Genomic DNA, 13,375 nt, shown 5'->3' on the forward strand with positions numbered 1-13,375 from the left:
TTTAGTACAGGAAACCAGGTGATTACACAATAACTGGAAGGATTAGAAAAGCATAAGTCACAGGTCTTTTGGTTTTAAGGTCAGCTATGAACCAGATTTTAGCCAATTACTGCTACTACTAATGCATTTGACACAAACTTGGCTCCCTCCCAGTAATGAAGCTGCTGACTAGACAGGGAAACGGAGAGTCCAGAGCTTGGCTGTCAGCTGCCACTGCTGCAAAAAGATAGCCTTTAATTTCCTTTTACTTTTAAATTTTCTTTCAATTGCATATCATAATACATCCAAAATCCTAGCTGCAAAGGAATCTGAGAAATGCAAATTTTATCCTTCCAGCCCTTCCAAATACAGAGCAAGATATAAATGGATGGCAAAAGTACATTCCCACAAAAACTTTTATTCTGCCATTTATAGGTCTCCAACTGAAGCCTTCAAGTTCTGTGCAATAGAACTTGGAAGGTATTATTTTGTCCATAAAACACTAAATGCTATATACTACCCTTCTTCTGTACCTGAATCAATCCTGACTGCAGTTAAAAGCACTTCCTCATTCTCCTTCTCAATTGGGAATGAGAAAGATGGACCACAGCAGGTAAGGATGGGTCAGGGCAGGTCAGAATGAATCAGGGTTGACCCATGGAAATCCATATGGTTCCTGAACTGACTTTGTATCTCTCTTTTTTTGTTTAACTTTATTTATTTATTTTGAAAGGGAGGAGAGCAAATGTGTGCATGAAAACAAGGGAGGGACAGAGAAAAAGGGAGAGATAATCTGAAGCAGTTTCTATGCTATTAGCACAGAGTCCAAAATGGGGCTCAGTCTCACGAACCATGAGATCACAACCTGAGCCCAAATGAAGAGTCGGGCACTCAACCAAATGAGCCACAAAGGTGTCCCCTGACTTTGTGCTCTTCAGCCCAGGATGAAGGATCCCTGAACAGACCCAGGTCCAGCCTCTCTTGTCAGTCCTGTTTTGCTGAAAGTGAGTTACCATGCTTTGGGGATGAATCCTAATACAGAAAATCAATTACTTGAACAAATGCATTTATTTATTTATCTATTTATTTATTTATTTATTTATTTATTTATATAATGAATAATATTGGCTAAAAAGGGCAATTTATTTTTAACAGAGTTGATATTAAACTACTGTTTTCTAGAGTAAAGGGCCAACAAGTTCAATGCCTTCTTAAAACCATGAGATAGTAAAGATATGTGTCTTATGTTTGTTATGGTAGATGTGAATCATTTCTTATTATCTGATTCAAGTTATTTAGATTTGTTTAAAGTTATGACCTGTAGGCCTACCCTTATTTTCCACCATTTGCCGTACGTATTTGACCAGTCAGAAAAATCATTCTTGCCTCTTCTAGTTCTAACAGTAGAATTAGGTGAATTAGCATTGAAGATTGTTAGCAATTTAGATAGCTTAGACCCCAATGAATGTCCCTGTCTATAATAGGGTAGAATGTGAATCTATTCTACATAGTCTAAAATCTCAAACATAAAAATTCAAAGCTGTATCAGAGATACAGCTGACAGCACAAGGACAATCTCAGTGTTGACAAAAGGTAGCAAGGAAAATTAGATGGCTAGTAAGCAGGTAGTCCTGTTGACAGAAATAACCCTCTGGTGCTTAATAATAATAATTACATCACAGAGGTGGTAACACTCAAGTTTCTTACTTGATTATTTTCAATCAAATGTAGCGTGTGGGATTTTTGGTTATTATCCTGGTTTTTCCTCAAGTGAAATCAGATTCTTCTGCTAACGTTGCTGGTAAAAATCAGATTTACCTTCCAAGTGTTACTATCAGATATGCTATCTGGAAGTATTTGTCTTTTAGAAAAGCAAGCAATGACCATGTTTTATTAATTTCCTCTTATTTCATAATTTAATATATTTAGGTTTTAGAAAGACTTTCTTATCAAATAAAATAATTGCTAATGTGGAAAAGTTATTACCCACACTATTAAGTCTTTAGTGTTAAGGTAGCAAATAAATACTTATTCAAAATCATCTCCAAAGTAGGTTGTATTTGTCCTAGGGAGTGTACAAAATCATACTTTAGATGTAATGTTGAGGGAAATCCCTAGAAGTTTGCTTTGGACTTATTTTTATTGTTATGCTGTACTTTGTTATTTTTTGGTATCCATTTTTTAATATTTTTATAAACCCAGCAATATATGCATATAACTTATAAATAAATATGCATATAATAATTGACGTTTGTGCTCCATTTTTTAGCAATGGACATACAAAATCAATAATTTTAAAGACTACCATTCTTCATAAATGTTTGTCTGCTTGCAAAAACTGTACTCATCCATCCTATTCTCAAACATAAATTTATCAAAAGCTCAGCAGACATCTTGTAGTGAACTTTTAATTCTTTAATGGATATAAAAAGATGAATCTTAGAGTCAGAGAATTACAGAACTTTACTTCTGGAAGGAGAAGACAGATAATCTCATCCAACTCCCTCATTTTTCTGATGAGGAAATGAAACCCAGAGGTTAAGTGACAATGTGTCATTCTACTTGCCCAGTGAAGAGGAAGAGGTAGTGTTCTTTCTGTAGCTGTCAGATCCCTGCCCACATTCACTTGTGTCGTAAGTTAAGTGCAGCTGAAGTTGGTGCCCATCATCAGCCATGTATGTGATACAGATTTCTAATCAAATGCTAATGTGTGTGCCTGCTTCAGTGTCAATGGCAGCTGCACAAACACTGATACTATTAGCACAGGGAAGGCCAAGGAATGCATTTCAGGCTAAGAATACAGCTTCACTCTTTAACATTTGTGTTCACTGTCCTTTCCAACTGAAATCTTTGGACCTAGTCTTTCTGGCCCTGGATCTTAAGTTTGTACAAATTTGTATAACAGCTTTTGCTTATTCTTGGAAATGTGCTGAGTTGTTGGATTAAAATAAATAGATTAAATTATAACAATAACTATGTATGGTTAACTTTATATTATGAGACCATTACAATCTCTTTGGCTTCCAACCTTTGTACTCTATTTTGCTTAGTGGCTAAAGAATACTAACTTTATGGAGATAGAACTTTCTGTCTCAAGTTTAGTTATGTATTACCATCCCTGTTGACACACATGATAGCCCATTCTTCATGGCCATGCATGCTGGTTTCACGTTCATACCAGGATAGCATTTTAAGCTCTTTTCTTCTTCCTACCCCTACAAAATCCAGTTCCTCCAAGGCCTCAAGATAAACTAGGCTGACCCTCTCCTGATACTACTGTTCCCAGCTGAGCAGCACTTTCCCCACCATTAGATACAATCGTCAGTCTTCTTACCATTCAAGCTTTCTGCATTCCTTGACTTTTGATCATTTACTTTTGGGCACTGTCTTTTCCTTCATATTCTCTTACAAAGCCCTCAGCTGGTTGTCCTCTTTCCTTTCTCACAAGGTTAGCTTAGTCTCCTTCAAAGACTCCTGTCCTCTTGCCATTCCATTGTGGGAGCATACCTTAAGCTTCCATTTTAAAGCCACCTTCTTTTCTCTTTTAGTTGAAACTTCTTCTAGTCATAGAACTTCAATAATCACTAGCCTCTATCCCAGACCTGGCTCTTTCATGTTTCCACTGTAAAGCCACAAATTTCTGCTATACATACTTGACAAGATGCCCCACTGATGTCTTAAGGTCAATATCTTTTACCCCAAAATAAGCCCTTCTTCTTACTCCACTCATATTATTATAGATGGCACCATTTCATCAGTCTCTGAAGCACAAAACCTATTTTTACAGATTCTTCTCACCACCCACATCCAATTAGTTACAATATCCTGTTAAGTTTTCATTTGAAGTACTTGTTAATACCAATCTTTCCTTTCCATTCTGGATGCTGACACCCCTCCTCAGACTTGCACTGCTCCATTGTGATCAGCAAGGTAGAATCAAATCCCTAAGAGCATTTGCTGCAAGACAGAAGAGGAAAATCCTGACCTGACCCAGGAAAAGGCCTATGTCAGCTACTTAAGGTCAAACATGAGGTGATAAAACATGGTCCATCAAATGAAATATATGTGAATGGACCATCCCAGCTCACATTAGTACACTTCAACGTGAAAGAGCTTAGAATATCAGCATCCTAGAGTAAATTCATGAGTGGGAAATTCAGCCCAAAGCCAAGGATTTACAAGAAGCAAGCATAGTAGCCAGGCCCAAAACATGACTGGGTGAATCCATGTGTATGGCACTTGTCATGAAGGAGGACTTATGAAAGTCAGAAGTTCTGTCTAAAGTTGAAAAGACAGGTCCTTTGAAAGGCACACACATGCACCCCCCTCCCTTTTAAATATCCAATTATCATCCCGGAATAGCCTCTTAACTCTTTTCCCTGACTTGATTCTCTCCCCAAGAAACAGGGTTATCTATAAATCCTCTTTCATTCACTCATGATTCCTGATCCCATAAACCCCCACAACTGCTAACTAGCTCTTAAAAAAATGCCTCTTTTCCATATTTGCAAATGACATTTCTGTAAAGGGTTAGTATCCAAAATCTATAAAGAACTCATCAAACTCCACACCCCAAAAACAAATAATCCAGTTAAGAAATAGGTAGAAGACATAAACAGACATTTTTCCAAAGAAGACATCCAGATGGCTAACAGACACATGAAAAGATGCTCCACATCACTCGTCATCAGGGAATACAAATCAAAACTATAAGGAGATATCACCTCACACCTGTCAGAATGGTTAAAATTATCAACACAGGAAACAACAATTGTTGACGAGGATATAGAGAAAGGAGAGCCCTCTTACACTGTTGGTAGGAATGCAAACTGGTGCAGCCACTCTAGAGAATAGTATGGAGGTTCCTCAAAAAGTTAAAAATAGGGGCTCCTAATGGCTCAGTCAGTTAAGTAACTGACTCTTGATTTTGGCTCAGGTCATGATCTAAGTGTTCATGAGATTGAACCCCAAGCAGGAACTCACTTGGGATTCTCTCCCTATCTCTCTGCCCTTCCCCGACTCATGCTCTATCTCTCTCAAAATAAATAAAATAAGCTTTTAAAAAAGTTAAAAATAGAACTACCCTATGATTTGGTAATTGCACTAGTAGGTATTTACTGAAATGGTACAAAAATACTGATTCAGAGGGACATGTGCACCCCAATGTTTACAGCAGCACTATTAACAATAGCCAAATTATGGAAAGAACTGAAATGTCCATCTGATGAATGGATAGAGAAAATGAATATTACTCAACCATCAGAAAGAGTGAAATCTTGCCATTTGCAATGACATGGATGGAGGTGGAGTGTATTACGCTGAGTGAAATAAGTCAGTCAGAGGAAGATAAATACCATACGATTTCACTCATATGTGGAATTTAAAAACCAAGGGATGCCTGGGTGGCTCAGTGGGTTAAGCATCCGACTTCAGCTCAGGTTATGATCTCACAGTTTGTGGGTTCAAGCCCTACGTCAGGCTCTGTGCTAACAGCTCAGAGCCTGGAGCCTGCTTCAGATTCTTTGTCTCCCTCTCTCTCTGCCCCTACCCCACTTGCTCTCTCTCTCTCTCTCTCTCTCTCAAAAATAAATAAACTTTAAAAAATGTTATAAAAAAACAAAACAGATGAACATGGGGAAAAAAGATACAAACTATAAAACAGGCTCTTGGGGCATGTGGGTGGCTCAGTTGGTTAAGAGTCAGACTTCGGCTCAGGCCATGATTTCGCGGTTTGTGAGTTCAAGCCCTGCGTCAAGCTCTGTGCGGACAGCTTGGAGCCTGGAGTGTGCTTCAGATTCTGTGTCTCCCTCTCTCTCTGCCCCTCCCCTGCTCATGCTCTGTCTCTCAAAAATAAAAACATTAAAAATTTCTTTAAAAATAAAACATAAAACAGGCTCTTAACTATAGAGAACAAACAGGTTTGTTGGAGGGGATGTAGGCTGGGGATGGGTTAAATGGGTGATGGGTATGAAGGAATACACTTGTGATGAGCACTGGGTGTTGTATGTAAGTGATGAATCACAAAATTCTACTACTGAACCTAATATTGGACTATATGCTAAGTAACTGAATTTAAACAAAAACTTTAAAAATGCCTCTCTTCCAAAATGCTGTTGATTTCATCCTTCTGCAATTTATTATATCATTTTATAAGCTACTTTCAGCACCTACTACAAAAAATAATCATGAAATATTTAACTACAAATGTGTTAGCATGTGTTCTGTGTAGCCATATAATTTGATTATGCTAAGCTTTTTAGTTTAAGTTGCTTTGAGCAGGTTTTAATAAAATCAAAATTTAAAGATACTAATTTTAAGAAAGACCAGTAAATGTCAAAGAGCTATAAAGAATCAGCCAGTAAACCAAGCTCAACTATGTGGTATCCTCTTGAAAAATGTGTAACAAAATTACAAAGGCAAGAGTTACCCCACCTGCAGGAAACCTATGGAAAAATTTTATTATGCAAAATGTTTCTAAAGAGTGCCTCTTTAAAAATCTCTCAAGAACAAAGCAGGTGTTGTATTTTATTCCCAAGAATTAGTGACTATGACTGGATATATACATAGAATTATTTTACTCAAGAGTAAGATCTTTGAGGTCAGTGAATGTGTCCTTCATGTCTTTGAATCAGTAAATGCACTCACATGGCCAGTGGGCCATATTCAAGAACTGGCTGTAGCCCTGTTATTATCCATGAATTATTTAGTTTCTCAAGACCTCAGTTTCTTCATAAGTAGAATTGGGATGATAATTCCTATCCTAAAAAGTTGTTGAAAGAATTGAGTAAGATTTTGTATGTGATATATCTGGCCCAGCATCTGGCCCACAGTAAATATGTATTGAGTTCATTCTCTATGTTACTCTCTGTGTATTCATTCTGGTGAGGATACAGCCATGAAATGGACAGCCAGCCATGTGACCTGTACTCACGAAGAACATGCAGTTTTTTGGATTTCTGCTCTGATGGGCAAAGAATAAGGTGTTGCAGAAATATTCAGGAAGTGCTTGATGACCTGGAGGCTCTCTGGGCAGACTTCAGAGACTGGAAGGAGGAATATGATGTGTGTGTGTGTGTGTGTGTGTGTGTGTGTGTGTGTATGTGATATATAACCTACTTTAATTATATTTGTGAAATTGAGACTGTTCACCAAGAAGTTTTAATTCTTCTGTGGATGGTAAACACTTTATAGCAATTTAAACATTCAAAGGTAATGTAAGCTAGTTATCTCTTTCCCAAAATATTTTTCTAATCTATCTCCTCCTGCACTGTTCAGGGACCCTCCTACTTGAAACAAGTTAACTTGATAAACCTAGATAAGCAAACAGCAGCACCTAACTACATTAAAGAACATGTGTTGTCTCAGAAACAAATAAACATTTATTATTAATTTTCACTGAAATATACTTACCACCAACCCCTTTACCTTTATGAGGAAAAGCATACTGCTCTCCCACACCACCATGGTCCATCAAATCTCCAAAAACATTCAAAGTGATAATAGCTGTTGCTGTTTTCAGCTTAGGAACTTGGTCCTACGGTAGAGATTTTTTATTATTTTATCATTATTTGGTATACTAACCAATAAAGTTTATTTCTGGTCTGGATTTATCGCAAAGAATCCTAAAGTGTCTGAATGGATTTATCACAAAGAATCCTAAAATGTCTGATTGAAAGGCAAGTCAGGTTAACTAGTCAGATTGCTGGGGTCTGCTCCTGGCTGCAGCCCCCAGTTTCCAATTGCACCACTGGCTGGAGCACACCCAGGAAAATACAAAAGAAGGACCACCAGCCACCAGCTTCTCCATGGGGGTTTATCAGAACCCACTCTCCACCCAAGGAGACTTTCCTGCCAGCTCTTTGTTCTCCTGCCCCTCGCAGTGACCTTGAGGCCTCACAAAAATAGAATGTTATTTTTTTCTCCTACACACCATCAGTTTCTCTTAAACTAACAAACAAGAGCCCTTCATTTCAAATATGGGCAAGTGGAAGATCTGAGAAGTTAGAAAACTGCCTCCAGGTTACACGACTATTGTCAGTAGAGCACCCAGGATTAAAATCTGGGGCTCCTGAACCCCAATCTATGTGGCCCTGTCATGTCACTCTGCCTTCCACCCAATGTGGGTCTTCAAGGAGCAGCCTTGGTCCACCCTGGAAGAGTCAGGCTTGGGTAGTGCATCCATGGGGGAACTCCTTTGTAGTAGATCTTGAGAGATTTGTGTGTTTTTTTCTAAATCTCAAGAAAAATCTGTTGAGAAATTAGGAATATCCTAATTCTTCTACAAGAATTAAAATGTGGCCATCACTGTAGAGGTGTTCTGATTTAAAAAACTTCACTGACATTAGGTGGAAAGCAGAAGCAGGGAATGTTAATGCACAGAGTTGAAGGTTAAAGTCCATCTCTGCTGAACAGGAACACAGAGGGAAGAAGAGGTCAAGATCTAATCCATCAGTCTGGCTTGTATGCCATATTAAAAGTCAACATTCATGATGCTGCCTGATGCTAAGAATGAGTCATTTTTGTGAATAAAATAAATACATTTAGTACATTAGTACATTAGTACAAATGTACATTAGTATATTTATACACACAGAATAAACAAATCTTATGAGTGGTATCCCAAGAAATAACAAGTTTTGGAAGCAATATAAGTTTTTAAATTGGCAATTTTGAGATATGATTCTGTGTAGTATTAAGAGCTCTAGGGGCACCTGGGTGGCTCAGTCAGTTAGCCTCAGGTCATGGTCTCAAGATTCATGGGGTCAGGCCCGACTTCAGACTCCATACTGACAGTGCAGAAACTGCTTAGGATTCTCTCTCTCTCTCTGCCCCTGCCCCACTCGCATGCATTCTCTCTGTCTCTCTCTCTCAAAATAAATAAGTAAACTTAAACAAAGAGAGTTCTAAATGTTACATCATCTGAATACTACCCAATAATGTTGGCAGGTATTTTAGAGCATTTGAATATTTGCTGTAGGCAAAAAAAGTTCATAGTAAATACTATCAAACTTACTATTTTTTACCCATTAAATGTTTAGATGTGTATAATAATGAGTAAAGAATATGAAGAATGTTTGGAAGTACTTTAAAGACAAAGACAACATATGATTTCAGGAATTCTTGAGAATTCCTGGGAATTTTGATCTCTTATTCCTGAATCCCAAAGATTATGATCTGATGAGAATTTAGAAATACTAGGCTTAGGCCATAGATGAGACATGGTCCCAACCAGCATGGATTAGTGTTCTAATATAGATATCTCACAAAGATGAAAAAGTAAGACTTTTTTGTAATACACTAACTATAGCCCTACTTTTATGAAATTTTGTATATAATATTTTGAAGAAAAAAATCAGAGTCCACTAAAGATAAAATGCTCTGCATAAAGATAGCTGGCTAAGTATCATGAATTCTTAACCATTCCATGAATGTTCTCTAACTGTTCATTGCTATAGCTACCTCTTTTGACACAAGTTTTTGTGGAGGTTCTATTTTTTTTAAGTTTATTTATTTATTTTGAGAGAAAGTGTGAGTAGGGGAGGGGCAGAGAGAAAGGGCAGAGAGAATCCCAAGAAGGTTCTGCACTGTCAGCGCAGAGCCCAACAGGGTTCTTAAACCCATCAACCGTAAGATCTGAACTCCCAAACCGTGAGATCATGACCTGAGCCGAAACCGAGAGTCAGATGCTTAACCAACAGAGCCACTCAGGCAACCCTGGAGGTTCTGTTTTCAAAATGCTGTAGATAGAATATCAGCTCTTCCTCTAGGCTGAAGAAAACTTTTTTTGGTAATTTCCTTCAAGACTTCAGATGGTGCTCAAACAGAGCGAGACTTCCCCAGGCTGTATTGCTAACACACATAATGTGAATGATGGGAAAATATAACTTTTTAAAGAAATTTTTTAGTGTTTATATATTTTGAGAGAGAGAGAAAGACAGAGCACGAGTGAGAGAGAGGCAGAAGAGAGGGAGACACAGAATCCCAAGCAGGCTCCAGGCTCTGAGCTGTCAGCACAGAGCCCGATGTAGGGCTCAAACTCATAGACTGTGAGATCATGACCTGAGCTGAAGTTGAATTGCTTAACTGACTGAACCACCCAGGAGCCCCAAAATTTAAGTTTTTTTAAAGGCTAAAACATGCATATATACTTAATAATTCTATCCCTATTGAAATAACAGTCAATATTTGAATAATTCTATTGGACTGAAAGGTCATCCAAGTCTAAGAAACAAAGAACTGAGATAGAAGAGAATATATATTACTTTAAACAAATTCATATTAAGAACAAAAAAAAATGAGATGAAATGGAAATATTTCATTTGGATGAAGAAGTAACACAAAAATCTATTCATGATAACCTGACTGAAAACAAGAAAAAGAAAGAAAGAAAGAAAGAAAGAAAGAAAGAAAGAAAGAAAGAAAGAAAGAAAAAACAAGAAAGAAAGAAAGAAAGAAAGAAAGAAAGAAAGAAAGAAAGAAAAGAGGAATGGGAAAAGGAGGAGAAGGAGAAGGTGGGGAGGAAGAGAATGAGTAGGAAAGAGAATCCATTCCTATTTCAAGACCTGATAGAGAAAACTTTTGCCCTGGAGTCGTGTTTCTTCTTATGTGCTGGAAGAGTCCATCTCTTTGCCTGGGTTACAAGAATACCCAAGTACATATTTCTTATCCAGAGCTGCAAAGAAAATCCTTCCCAAACATATTGAATATCACCACTACTCATTTCTTCAAAATCCAACAAACTGTGGAACTGTACAAATATTCCCTTAGCATATAAACATTTACCTTTTATAGAAATATCTTCACATGATGTCACATAGTACCAAAAGGAGGATACAGAAGTGAAAATGAAGCACTTTTGTTAGAAAAGGGACTTGAGCATATTGCTTTTTGGATTTCATATCTAGATCTTCAGTTTGATCAGCACTTTTCTCGCTTTCAATTTACATACCCTGAAAGGAAGAACAAATCAGAAGTCTTCAGAAAAAAAATTCAACATTAAAAACAATATTATGACTTCTCCTTTGTTTTTCATGAAAGTTCTCTAATAAGTAATATAAGAGTAATAGACAAAAAAATAATAAATAAAACATTAATGTCTTAGGACTATCTTTACTACATAGGGAAGTTAATGTCTTTAATATATACGGGTTTTTATAAACCAATAAGAATAAGCAATAACTCCAATTTTAAAGGTGGGGCAAAAAAGTATACAGGCAATTCATGAAGGAAGAAACCCGGATGCACAACAAATATAAAGAAATGTTCAACACAATAAGTCAATAAAAGCTGTAACAATGTATAATTTTTTTAATATCATATTAGCAAAAGTTTTAAAGATTGATAACGTATTGGTAAAAGTATGGAAAAAACAGGCACTCAAAATCTTTCTGAGCAAAAATTAGCCAAATACACCAAAATCTTTAAAAATCACATTCCTTTTTTTTTGCCAGAATTCTTCATTTAAAAATTTTCCTAAAGAAAAAATTGGACAAGAAGACAGAGAAGTATCTACAGCATGTTCCTTGCATCTTTGTTATAATAATAAAACTTTAGAAACAGCCTAAGTAACAATAATGAACTGGTTAAATAATCATACAACAGAATGGCTGGAATAAAAGTGTACAAATAGTACATTAAGTACTGATAGTACATTAAGGATATTATTATTATGATTCCATTTCTGTGAATAAAAATGTGTGGAGTGTATATATAAATTCAACAAAAATCTCTAGAAATAAGTTTATACACCAAGAAATATCTGTTGATAAATGAGCCAATAAATACATTAACAGTGGTTATCTCCAGATATCAATATTATAGGTGTGTGTTTTGCTGATTTACATTTTTTTTCAAATGTTTCTTTATTTTTGAGAGAGAGAGAGCGATTGGGGGAGAGGCAGAGAGTGCAGAGGGTACAGAGTATTCAAAGCAGGCTCTGTGCTGATAGCAGAGAACCCAATTATGGGGCTCAAACTCACAAGCTGTGAGCTCACAACCTGAGCTGATGTCGGGCATTTAACTGACTGAGCCACCTAGGTGCCTCTGTTGATTTACATTTTAAAATTTTTGTACAGCACATGGAACATTCTCCAAGATAGATCATATACTGGGTCACAAAACAGCCCTTCATAAGTTTACAAGAATTGAAATTATACCATGCATACTTTCAGACCACAATGCTATGAAGCTTGAAATCAACCACAGGAAAAAGTCTGGAAAACCTCCAAAAGCATGGAGGTTAAAGAACACCCTACTAACGAATGAGTGGGTCAACCAGGCAATTAGAGAAGAAATTAAAACATATCTGGAAACAAACGAAAATGAAAATACAACAATCCAAACGCTCTGGGATGCAGCGAAGGCAGTCCTGAGAGGAAAATACATTGCAATCCAGGCCTATCTCAAGAAACAAGAAAAATCCCAAATACAAAATCTAACAGCACACCTAAAGGAAATAGAAGCAGAACAGCAAAGACAGCCTAAACCCAGCAGAAGAAGAGAAATAATAAAGATCAGAGCAGAAATAAACAATATAGAATCTAAAAAAACTGTAGAGCAGATCAACGAAACCAAGAGTTGGTTTTTTGAAAAAATAAACAAAATTGACAAACCTCTAGCCAGGCTTCTCAAAAAGAAAAGGGAGATGACCCAAATAGATAAAATCATGAATGAAAATGGAATGATTACAACCAATCCCTCAGAGATACAAACAATTATCAGGGAATACTATGAAAAATTATATGCCAGCAAATTGGACAACCTGGAAGAAATGGACAAATTTCTAAACCCCTACACACTTCCAAAACTCAATCAGGAGGAAATAGAAAGCTTGAACAGACCCATAACCAGCGAAGAAATTGAATCGATTATCAAAAATCTCCCAACAAATAAGAGTCCAGGACCAGATGGCTTCCCAGGGGAGTTCTACCAGACATTTAAAGCAGAGATAATACCTATCCTTCTCAAGCTATTCCAAGAAATAGAAAGGGAAGGAAAACTTCCAGACTCATTCTATGAAGCCAGTATTACTTTGATTCCTAAACCAGACAGAGACCCAGTAAAAAAAGAGAACTACAGGCCAATATCCCTGATGAATATGGATGCAAAAATTCTTAATAAGATACTAGCAAATCGAATTCAACAGCATATAAAAAGAATTATTCACCATGATCAAGTGGGATTCATTCCTGGGATGCAGGGCTGGTTCAACATTCGCAAATCGATCAACGTGATACATCACATTAACAAAAAAAAAAAGAGAAGAACCATATGATCCTGTCAATCGATGCAGAAAAGGCCTTTGACAAAATCCAGCACCCTTTCTTAATAAAAACCCTTGAGAAAGTCGGGATAGAAGGAACATACTTAAAGATCATAAAGGCCATTTATGAAAAGC

Source organism: Panthera onca, chromosome A2 (genome assembly GCF_046562875.1).
Source record: "Panthera onca isolate mPanOnc1 chromosome A2, mPanOnc1 haplotype 2, whole genome shotgun sequence".
NCBI classification, from domain to species: domain Eukaryota; kingdom Metazoa; phylum Chordata; class Mammalia; order Carnivora; family Felidae; genus Panthera; species Panthera onca.